The sequence below is a fragment of the Schistocerca piceifrons genome, chromosome 3 (genome assembly GCF_021461385.2).
Source record: "Schistocerca piceifrons isolate TAMUIC-IGC-003096 chromosome 3, iqSchPice1.1, whole genome shotgun sequence".
NCBI classification, from domain to species: Eukaryota; Metazoa; Arthropoda; class Insecta; order Orthoptera; family Acrididae; genus Schistocerca; species Schistocerca piceifrons.
Window position 1 is genome coordinate 368,391,520 of NC_060140.1, and position 12,299 is coordinate 368,403,818.

A 12,299-nucleotide genomic window follows, 5' to 3' on the forward strand; every position below is an offset into this window, starting at 1 on the left:
ACCTGTTGGAGCCACTGTTTGGCAGCGTGCACAAGGGAGTCATCATCTTCAAACCTTTTTCCACGAAGAGGGTCTTTTTTCGAGAGAGATGATAGTCACATGGAGCCAGGTCAGGACTGTAAGGCGGGTGTTTCAGTGTTATCCATCCTATTTTTGTGATCGCTTCCATGGTTTTTTGACTGACATGTGGCCGTGCATTGTCGTGCAACAGCAAAACATCCTGCTTTTGCCGATGTGGTCGAACACGACTCAGTCGAGCTTGAAGTTTCTTCCGTGTCGTCACATATGCGTTAGGATTTATGGTGGTTCCACTTGGCTTGATGTCCACAAGCAAGAGTCCTTGGGAATCGAAAAACACCGTAGCCATAACTTTTCCAGCAGAAGGCGTGGTTTTGAACTTTTTTTTTCCTTGGGTGAATTTGCATGATGCCACTCCATTGATTGCCTCTTCGTCTCTGGTGAAAAATAATGGAGACATGTTTCATCACTTGTCGCAGTTCTTCTAAGAAATTCATCTCCACCATCCTCCTACTGTTCCAAAAGTTCTTTGCATACCGTTTTTCTTGTTTCTTTGTGAGCCACTGTCAACATCGTGGGAATCCACCTGGCACAAACCTTTTTTAACGCCAACATTTTCAGTATTCTGCAAACACTTCCTTCCCCTATCCCAACATAGCGTGACAATTCGATCACTGTGATGCGTCTGTCAGCAGTCACCGATTCGTTAACACTCTGCATATTGTCTGGAGTATGTGCAGTACGAGGCCTGCCGCTGCGAGTACAGTCCTTAATATTGCCGTGCCCGCTTTCATCACGTAACCTGCTTGCCCACCGACTAACTGCACTGCGATCGACAGCAGCATCTCCATACACCTTTTTCAACCTCTCGTGGATGTTTCCCTCTATCTCGTTTTCACAGCACAGGAATTCTATGACAGCACGTTGGTTCTGACGAACGTCAAGTGTAGCAGCCATCTTGAAGACGTGCTGTGGCGGCGCCACTCACGGGAACAGGGTGAACTAAGTTTGAAAACAAGCGGGAAGGATATATCTACACACTGTAAAACTTCGACACATGCAGAATGAAAACTGTATTTTTACAAAAGTAGTGTGCATTTCTTTTGGAGTGACCGTCGTAAAAAAATAGGAGACCTTACTTTTTGGATTACTCTCGTAGAGTAATTTTAAGACAGAAGGATAATTATAAATTTGGAATAGTTCTTTGACGAAAAAGACTGAGGCTGACGACAACACGCAAGTAGAATCTTTGGAAATAAGGAAAACTAGGTTACCAGTGGATTAGGGATACCGCTGCACCTATACAGCAATGCCTGGAACATGTCGGGTCACAACTACTCTTGTATACCTGGAAACGCAGCTCGGTGAGCGGTACCGTGTGGGACGGGACGACTACGGTCAGAAGTCGACCATGTTAATGTAGCACCAGGACCAACGGACCCACAGCCCAATGTGTTTTTACGCTGCTTTATTTTATGAACGCCGCTGATGTGTTGGTAGACGTTTTAGTATTTTAACCTCATGAGCTGAGTTTGACAGCCTGTTGATGACAGCATTGTCTCTCGAAACGCGTTGACAGAAACTTCCCAGTGACAACGTCGAGCCTCATATTTAATCAGACGAGGTTCCTCTAAGACCTATAAGGACTTAGTATGCTCTCATCTCTCTACTGGGACTACGACTCCGAAGATGACACCCGGAAAGATGAGTTACACGAATAGCAAATATCTCGAGAATGTTATCGCACTTTCACATGGGATAACACTAGACACAGACTGGATACACAAAATCCGTCCTGCGGGTTAAGAATAACGACACGAAGGGAATACGGTCACCGTCTACCTCTAACATTGCCAAATACAGATTAAGGTGCTGACACCGCGAAAACACGGGATTAGCCCAGGAGAAGAGCTCCGCTCTGATGTGCTAACGTTTAGCATGTAGTCCATTTACAGCACTGATCCTGTAACTATGTCGTATAAGACACGACCAAGAGTAAACAAGATTTATCTCAGTAGCGTAGGCCTATGTTCTTTCTGCATATAACTTCGGAGCCTGATCACGGCCACCTTACGTTCAAATTCAGCACATTTCTTGCATACTTCCTCGAAAAATTTCAACTTCAGCAAATTTCTTGCATACTTCCCCAAAAAATTTCAACCCCAACACGGAGGTTATATCACTCTGCTCATCTTTTCAAGAGCTTTCCAAATTCACTAAAAATTTGATTTAAAAAGCCATTAAGTTATTAAATATAAATACAGAATACTGCACCCAGTCACAAAACTGTTTATACTGAATATACAGTGAGGGGGTCTTAAATAACTTTAATGAATATGCTTAATATAAAGTTACTTGTGCGTGTTGCAGCTTTTCCCAACGTTAAGGGGTTACTGCTTTCCGTCTGTACTGAGCGTGCTTCACAGAGGAGGTGCTTAAAATTGTTGTTTACATAGAGAAGCTCTTTACTCGCAGGGAACTTGGTATTGTGCTACAACGGTAGTAAATTATAAATGGTTCAAATGGCTCTGAGCACTATGGGACTTAACATCTGTGGTCATCAGTCCCCTAGAACTTAGAACTACTTAAACCTAACTAACCTAAGGACATCACATACATCCATGCCCAATGCAGGATTCGAACCGGCGATCGTAGCAGTCTCGCGGTTCCGGACTGAGCGCCTAGAACCACTAGACCACCGCGGCCGGCAGTAAATTATATTACGGAGCTTTGCACAGCATTACACGCAAGAAAGTGTGGATCTGTTCCTCAGTACTTGACTATGCATTCCAACGTCTCAAGTTCAATCCCCGTCCTGTCATAGGTGTTTCAGTCTGCGATCAATCACCCTGTCACCTCTGACTATGTTAATTTATGTAGAAAAACTAGCGGAGGAACAGAGCGTTGGCCAGGTATTTATTTACAGCTGTGCGTCCACGCCCGTACCACGCAGGGACTGGCCTCACGTCTGATGTTGATGACGTCATATCGTCTCAAATAGGTGTCGTAAAATGATATAATTTTGTAGGTAAGTTCAGAAGGTACATGTCGATACTGTCTGCGAAATGTTTTGTGACTGGAGTTATCAGCAACGAAGTAATAAATTTAAACACCTGACATGATGGAGCAGTTTTTCACGCATGTCATTGTTTATGAAGTCATATCTCCTTAACAATGTGTCGCTAATACAGTTAATACACTACTGGCCATTAAAATTGTTACACCACGAAGATGACGTGCTACAGACGCGAAATTTAACAGACAGAAAGAAGATGCTGCGATATGCAAATGATTAGCTTTTCAGAGCATTCACACAAGGTTGGCGCCGGTGGTGACACCCACAACGTGCTGACACGAGGAAAGATTCCAACCGATTTCTCATACACAAACAGCAGTTGACCGGCGTTACCTGGTGAAACGTTGTTGTGATGCCTCGTGTAAGGAGGAGAAATGCGTACCATCACGTATTCGACTTTGATAAAGGTCGGACTGTAGCCTATCGTGATTGCGGTTTATCGTATCGCGACATTGCTGCTCGCGTTGGTCGAGATCCAATGACTGTTAGCATAATATGGAATCGGTGGATTCAGGAGAGTAATACGGAACGCCGTACTGGATCTCAACGGCCTCGTATCACTAGCGGTCGAGATGACAGGCATCTTATCCGCATGACTGTAACGGATCGTGTAACCACGTCTCGATCCCTGAGTCAACAGATGGGGACGTTTGCAAGACAACAACCATCTGCACGAACTGTTCGACGACGTTTGCAGCAGCATTGACTATCAGCTCGCAGACCATGGCTGCTGTTACCCTTGACGCTGCATCACAGACAGGCGCGCCTGCGATGGTGTACTCAACGACGAACCTGGGTGCAAGAATGGCAAATCGTCATTTTTTCGGATGAATCCAGGTTCTGTTTACAGCATCATGATAGTCGCATCCGTGTTTGGCGACATCGCGGTGAACGCACATTGGAAGCGTGTATTCGTCATCGTCGTACTGGCGTATCACCCGGCGTGATGGTATAGGGTGCCATTGGTTACACGTCTCGGTCACCTCTTGTTCGCACTGACGGTACTTTGAACAGTGGACGTTACATTTCAGATGTGTTACGACCCGTGGCTCTACACTTCATTCGATCCCTGCGAAGCCCTACATTTCAGCAGGATAATGCACGACCGCATGTTGCAGGTCTGTACGGGCATTTCTGGATACAGAAAATGTTCGACTGCTGCCCTGGCCAGCACATTCTCCAGATCTCTCACCAATTGAAAACGTCTCGCCATTGGTGGCCAAGCAACTGGCTCGTCACAATACGCCAGTCACTACTCTTTATGAACTGTGGCGTCGTGTTGAAGCTGCATGGGCAGCTGTACCTGTACACGCCATCCAAGCTCTGTTTGACTCAATGCCCAGGCGTATCAAGGCCGTTATTCGGGCCAAAGGTGGTTGTTCTGGGTACTGATTTCTGAGGATCTATGCACCCAAATTGCGTGAAAATGTAATGACATGTCAGATCTAGTATAATATATTTGTCCAGTGAATACCCGTTTATCATCCGAATGTTTCTTGGTGTAGCAATTTTAATGGCCAGTAGTGTAGTAAATAAGTTATAAAGTGTAACTTCATGGCTTATGCAGTACTTTTACTTCATCATTTTTGTAGGGCTTGTAAGCGAGAAAAATTTCGTAAGCGTTTTAAATTGTGTGAAAGCTTGTTGTAAGTCGCTAGGTGCTCTCGTCTTCAAAGACCGGATAAATAATGTCTGGGAATTCACTCGCGATCTACGCTTCTTTTTTCACCCCCACTTCTGACCATCTGATAGGTAGGTAATTCTTACCCCTACAGCGACTGTCGTCTGACAGTAAGGTAAATGTGTATCAAATTTGGCTGAACCCGATCCAGTGGTTGTTTTGTGAGGAGATGTGGGACACGCACACACACACACACACTCATATATATATATATATATTATATATATATATGGCTGCCGAGCTGCAGTGCTATTTGGAGTCCATATTAAGTTGTAGGTCAGCATACAACTGTCCGGGTAAGTAATTTCAAAGGTCTGATGAAGGCAGTGATGGACCATTATTGAACAGGACCGTGCATACTAAATACGATATTTTCTGAATTACGACAGAATGCTCCTTTGAACATGTTCGCATGCCGAGAGGAACAGGCTCTGCTGTGACTACAGCCATTATGAAGTACATGAAATGTATTCGCAATTGCGATGGACAACATCAGTTGTATAATAGAATGACGATAGTGTAAATTTGTGCCGGGTCAGGACTCGAACCTGGATTTCCCGCTTACCACGAGCGGTCGCGTTACCATTACGCTATCTGAGCACAACCTACGGCCAGACTAACTTCCACATGTCGTCAATCGTATGTCTACACCCTGTATTCTTACATCCATTACAGTGGCGCAATGGTTAGCACACTCGGCGGGGACGACGGTTCAAGCCTGCGTCCGGCCATCCTGATTTATGTTTTCCGTGATTTACCTAAATCGCTGCAGGCAATTTCTGGCATAATCCCTTTGAAAGGGTATGGTCGACTTCCTTCTCCATCCATCCCTAATCCGATGGGACCGATGACCTTGCTGCTTGGTCCCCTCCCCAAAATCCACCAACCAACCGTATATCCATTATGTATACTCCCGTACAGCCGAAACATTTTACTTGAAAGTCACTTGCCCGGTGTCGGCGGATAAATACAGTACAGCTGTGATTGTGTTATTCCGAAACACGATGCAATATTCCTCAGGACAACCATGCACGTTCGAAGTAACAGGCACTGCGGCACAGGTGGTAGACACATGGCTGGCGAAATATGGAAGTTTGGATCTAGCTGAGAGTCGTTCAAAGATAGCCTAATGGTACGAAGACCGCTCGGGATAAACGTGAACTCTGACGTCGTGTCCCAGTCCCACACAAATTTTCACTGTCGTCATTCAATTATAAAGCTAGTAGTTGTCCATATTCGCTATTTCGAATACCTTCCATGTATGCACAGTAGAGGACTGTGGTATTAAAACCAGTGTTGAAACTGGTGATACCTCTATCTCACACACAAGAAGATCAGTCACTAGCGTAGTCATGAAGTCGATGTGAGGATGCAAAGAGCGGCAGTGTGTCAGAGAAGGCGACGGAGTGTGGGCTGGGCGTCCAGGATTAGCGCGCCGTTAATGAGTGTGGTATATTTAGCGGCGGCTGACAGTTCGCGTCCCGCGGGGGTCACCACGGCGGCGGTCGGCATCTCAGCCAGCCAGCCAGCCAGCCGGCGGCAAGCGACAGGTGTCCGCCGTGCGTGACGCGGTCATCAGCTGGCACACGCCTCTGTACCTACAGCTACGCCGATACCCCGCAGGGGTAGCAGGGGTAGGCTCAGCGAGCTCTTTGTGAGAGTTGATTAGATATGGTGGAACCCCTCCCCCTCTCACTCAACTGAAGTTTACCTTACAATTTTTAAATAATTAAATTTATTTTATTTGTTCGTTAATTTACTTCATACCACTAAGTATACCTATTGCGTTGCTCGGAGTTAATTTTATAAAACGAAGTGCCATCTGTTATATTATTGGATATTCCCTGCCATTTGACAGTTTTCAAGCCAAATAATTTAATTGAACTCGTTACAGTGCAGCTTAAACGTAGTTGTCGTTTTCACCTCTAATTTCACAGGAGGATGTAGCACATACACTGAAGAGCCAAAAAAACTGGTACACCTGCCTAATATAGTTTAGGGCCCCCGCGAGCACGCAGAAGTGCCGCAAAACGACATGGCATGCACTCGACTAATGTCTCAAGTAGTGCTGCAGGGAAATGACACCATGAATCCTGCAGGGATGTCCATAAATCCGTAAGACTACGAGGGGGTGGAGATGTCATCTAAACAGAATGATGCAAAGCGTCCCAGATATGCTCAATAATGTTTATATGTGGGAGGTGTGGGAGCCAGAGGAAGTGTTTAAACTCAGAAGAGTGTGCTTGGAGCCACTCTGTAGCAATTCACGACGTTTGGGGCGTCGCATTGTCCTGCAGCAATTGCCCAACTCCGTCGGAATCTACAACGGACACAAATGGATACAGGTGATCTGGTGACATGCAGAGTCCATGGATTCATTAGGTTGTCTCCTTACTGGTATACGCCCATCCGCTCGATACAATTTGAAACGAGACTCGTTCGACCACGCAACATATTTCCAGTCATCAACAGTCCAATGTCGGTGTTGACGGGCGCAGGCGAGGAGTAAAGCTTTGTGTCATGCAGTCCTCAAACTAATGATGTTTCGTTGAATGGTAAGCATACTGATACTTGCTGATGGCCCAGCGTTGAAATCTGCAGCGATTTGCGGAAAGGTTCTGTCTCGTTGAACTATTCTCTTCAGTCGGCGTTGGTCCCGTTCTTGCAGGATCTATTTCCGGCCGCAGCGATTTCGGAGATTTGATGCTCCCATTTTACCGGATTCCTGATATTCACGATACACTCGTGAAATGGTCGTCCGGGAAAATTCCTATTTCGTCGCTACCTCCGAGATGTTGCGTCCCATCGCTCGAGCGCCGCCTATAACACCACGTTCAAACTCACTTAAATCTTGATGACCTGCCATTCTAGCAGCAGTAACCGAACTAACAACTGCATCAGACACTTGTTGTCTTATAGAGGCGTTGTCGACCGCAGCGTCGTATTCTGCCTGTTTACATACACCTATCCGGACACCCCCAAAAACATACGTTTTTCATATTAGGTGCATTGTGCTGCCACCTACTGCCAGATACCCCATATCAGCCCGATGTTATAATGAAGAGGAAACGTGAAGGGACACGTACAGCACAAAAGCGTACAGGCTGTCCTCGTCTGTTGACTGACAGAGACCGCCGACAGTTGAAGAGGGTAGTAATGTGTAATAGGCAGACATCTATCCACATTATCACACAGGAATTCCAAACTGCATCAGGATCCACTGCAAATACTATGACAGTTAGGCGGGAGGTGAGAAAACTTGGATTTCATGGTCGAGCGGATGCTCATAAGCTACACATCACGCCGGTAAATGCCAAACTAGGCCTCGCTTGGTGTAAGGAGCGTAAACATTGGACGATTGATCAGTGGTAAAACGTTGTGCGGATTGACGAATCGCGGAACACAATGTGGGGACCTGATGGCGGGGTGAGGGTATGGTAATGCCCGGTAAACGTCATCTGCCAGCATGTGTAGTGCCAACAGCAAAATTCGGAGGCGGTGGTGTTATAGTGTGGTCGTCGTTTTTATGGAGGGGGCTTGCACCCCTAGTTCTTTTGCGTAGCACTATCACAGCACAGGCACACTAACGCACACTAGCGCTGTTTCCTGTTCAAACGAAAACAAATAAGACGTTTCGGACCCGACACCGCCTTCTGGTAGGAAGGCCAATGTATAGAAAGAAAAACACCTCATGGGTAACTTTTTTATTTTATTGGATAATCGGATTCTTTATAGGTTATCTTCAGATCCATTAATTACTAAAAAGTAAAGGAAAGTGGGTGCAACGGCGCTAAGATAGTCGTAAAGTGACACGATAATTCATATAGGGCAGTAGCCAAAATAAAAATAAAACATGCAGCAGATCGTACCGAATTACTGCGAAGTACAACTCGTAAGTCGGCAAAAATGCGGTTACAAGTTCTAAGGATATGGGAGTTGAACTACAAAGAAAGTTACACACAAACTGTCGTATGACTAACATCCTACTTCGAAGCCTTCATACACGCATCAAAAAAAAGTTTTACATCATCTCAGTTCCTAGAGTTCTGGAACCTGCAGAGAGAACTGGAGTAGAGATCAACATAATCATCATTTCCGCCCTTTTTATTGCTCATGAAAACCACACACTGCATGTTGTACCACCATACAGCGAGACCTTCAGAGGTGGTGGCCCAGATTGCTGTACACACCGGTACCTCTAATACCCAGTAGGACGTCCTCTTGCACTGATGCATGCCTTTATTCGTCGTGGCATACTATCCTTAAGTTCATCAAGGCACTGTTGGTCCAAATTGTCCCACTCCTTAACGGCAATTCGGCGTGGATCCCTCAGAGTGGTTGTTGGGTCACGTCGTCCATAAACAGCCCTTTTCAATCTATCCCAAGCATGTTCGGTAGGGTTCATGTCTGGAAATCATGCTGGCCACTCTAGTCGAGCGATGTCGTTATTCTGAAAGAAGTCATTCACAAGATGTGCACGATGGGGGCGCGAATTGTCGTCCGTGAAGAACGAATGCCTTGACAATATGCTGCCGATATGGTTGTACTATCGGTCGGAGGATGGCATTCACGTATCGTACAGCCGTTATGGCGCCTTCCATGAGCGCCATCGGCGTACGTCGGCCGCACATAATGCAACCCCGAAACAGAAGGGAACCTCCACCTTACTGCACTGGTTGGACGGTGTGTCTAAGGCGTTCAGCCTGACCGGGTTGCCTCCAAACAAGTCTCCGACGATTGTCTGGTTTAAGGCATATGCGATACTCATCGGTGAACAGAACTTGATGTCAATCCTGAGCGGTCCATTCGACATGTTGTTGGGCCCATCTGTACCGCGCTGCATGGTGTCGTGGTTGCAAAAATGGACCTCGCCACGGATGTCGGGAGTGAAGTTGCGCATCATGCAGCCTACTGCGCACAGCTTGAGTCGTAACACGACGTCGTGTGGCTGCACGGAAAGCATTATTCGACATGATGGCGAGCTGTCAGGTTTCCTCCGAGCCATAATTCGTAGGTAGAGGTCATCCACTGCAGTAGTAGCCCTTGGACGGCCTGAGCGAGGCATGCCATCGACAATTCCTGTCTCTCTGTGTCTCCTCTACGTCCGAACAACATCTCTTTGGTTCACTCCGAGACGCCTGGACACTTCCCTTGCTGAGAGCCCTTCTTGGCACAAAGTAACAAAGCGGACGCGATCGAACAGCGGGTTTGGCCGTCTAAACATGGTTGAACGACAGACAACACGAAACGTGTACTTCCTTCCTGTTGGAATGACTGGAACTGATCAGCTGTCGGACCACCTCCGTGTAATAGGCGCTGGTCATGCATGGTTGTTTACATCTTTGGGCGGGTTGAGTGACATCTCTGAACAGTCAACGTCTGTCTTCAGGAGTTCTGGGAACCGGGATGACGCAAAACTTTTTTTTTATGTGTATATAATAAAATCCACCTTCATAAAGAGTTACCATTTTAACGTAAAAACCTTAACAAAGTAAAGTTTAAATTACACACAATTAAAAGATTAAAATCAATAGACAATAATTATTATACAAGAAAGTGAAGAATTTAAGACGTGCCGCTTGAAGGCAACCAGATGAGCAGGAAGGATGTCCAGAGTGACAATGGTGTTTGTTTAGTCAGCATGCCGCAACCAGCAGGTAACGCAGACTACACAACAGACAGGCATAGTCACGTTTACAAATCATGGAGACGCCAGGCATTCTGGATTTAGTATATAAACTCAACGTATTTACTAAAATATCTATTCAGGGAGAACTCGTTCCCCTAATTGAAAATCTCGTCTGATTTTTTCTTTTCGCGAAATATATTACAACCTCTTCCAACACGTCTAGACACCGCCCCTTGTTGGCTTTGTGGAGGATCTCCATGTTTATGAACATTTCTGAGATTTTATGATTGTATTCTGACATATGTGCATCCAGTACGGTTTTACAAGCAACACTTGCTCTCTGTGATAAAAGATATTCAGTATTCATAGTTGCAAAAATTGTCAGCGGCCAACTTCAGAGTTTTTGCGTGGTTGTCTGTATAAGTAGTACGACATGTCTGTGAAGGTATTTTTTATTCTGTGCGTCTTCTGATTCACAATAATCCCTGCATTTCTTTAGAAGTAGAATTTGTAAAGCTGAGCTGTAATGCTAAATATATCGTGCTGTACGGTCTGGAGTACATAAAATTGGTTACAAAAATAGTGTTGCTTGTAGGCAAAATTGCAAATCCATGGCCAATTTTTATTGGATTTAGTCATATTTTTTAAGCATGTTGCTTGTGGACAAAATTGACAATCTATGCTCAATTTCACGGAAGTAAATGGATTCCCCCTCCTTCTATTTCAGAAGGAAACAGCTGTATGTTTTAATGTTTCTTGAAACTTCGTATCTGTCACGCGGTGATCCAATAGGAGACACTGAGACTGATATTTCACTATAAAAATACAGCAACCAGCCACTTTGGCTGGTTGCTGTATTGTTATAGTGAAATATCATTATCCACGGCCATGGAGCTCAACAGTCCAAATAAAATGGACAAATTGTTACTGAGACTGAAATCCCAGCATATGACAGAAACAATGATCCTGACTTTAGGCAGGCTGTTCCTTCTAGGAAATCTCCTATGGTGACAAGAGCATCAAATACGGGATCAAAATATGAACGATGTTGATTCTGAAGATTCGAAAAATGACAATATTTAGAGCAGGGGGAAAAAAATCATCCATATGTACAAGCGGATAAAAGAAGACGTTTCTTCAAACACAACAAAAGATTTCTATTTTAGACTTTGGCGACGCACTACAGCAGTACTTCAAGTCGTTCTTTGGCTTTTCAATAATGGACGCAATAATAAGGGAGGCGCAGGTCGGAGTGGCCGAGCGGTTCTAGGTGCTACAGTCTGGAACAGCGCGACCGCTGCGGTCGCAGGTTCGAATCCTGCCTTGGGCATGGATGTGTGTGATGTCCTTAGGTTAGTTAGGTTTAAGTAGTTCTAAGTTCTAGTGGACTGATGACCTCAGAAGTTTAAGTCCCATTGTGGTCAGAGCCATTTCAACCATTTGAACTAAGGGAGGCAGAAGATAACATCGACTGCTAATATGACTAGAAATGAAGTACAGCATCAGTATTTGTGTATTTCGATGAGAAAGAAGACTGGAATACTACTTTGTGTTCCTGTGGCCGTGTGGGTAGAACATGTACCTCAAATTGTGTATGTTCCTTATAAGAAATAGTTTGTATTTTCGAAACATGAAAATCAAAATTATAAAAAAGCCACATAAGATTGTCCATGTGGCTATACACGATGAAAAAAATTTGTGAAATTATTTTTCCTGTATAAACTTTGGGTTTGCTAAGTGAAGGGCTAATGGTTATACCAGTCCGCTCAATGTATTGTTGGCGATTGCCACGCTCGACGCTCAACATTGTTGCAACTGGTGGCCTCTTTCGACTGGCTGCATTTGCTCGTCTGTTACCTTGTACGTTTTAAACGTTTTAAAGTTTTTGTACAATA

General features: G+C 45.0%; 1 protein-coding gene across 4 annotated transcripts in view; it reads right to left on the reverse strand.

The window, feature by feature from the left end:
- Positions 1–12,299, reverse strand: part of LOC124789502 (F-box/LRR-repeat protein 2) — a 551,725-nt gene that overhangs the window by 205,148 nt on the left and 334,278 nt on the right. The gene's annotated exons all lie outside the window — the stretch shown is intronic.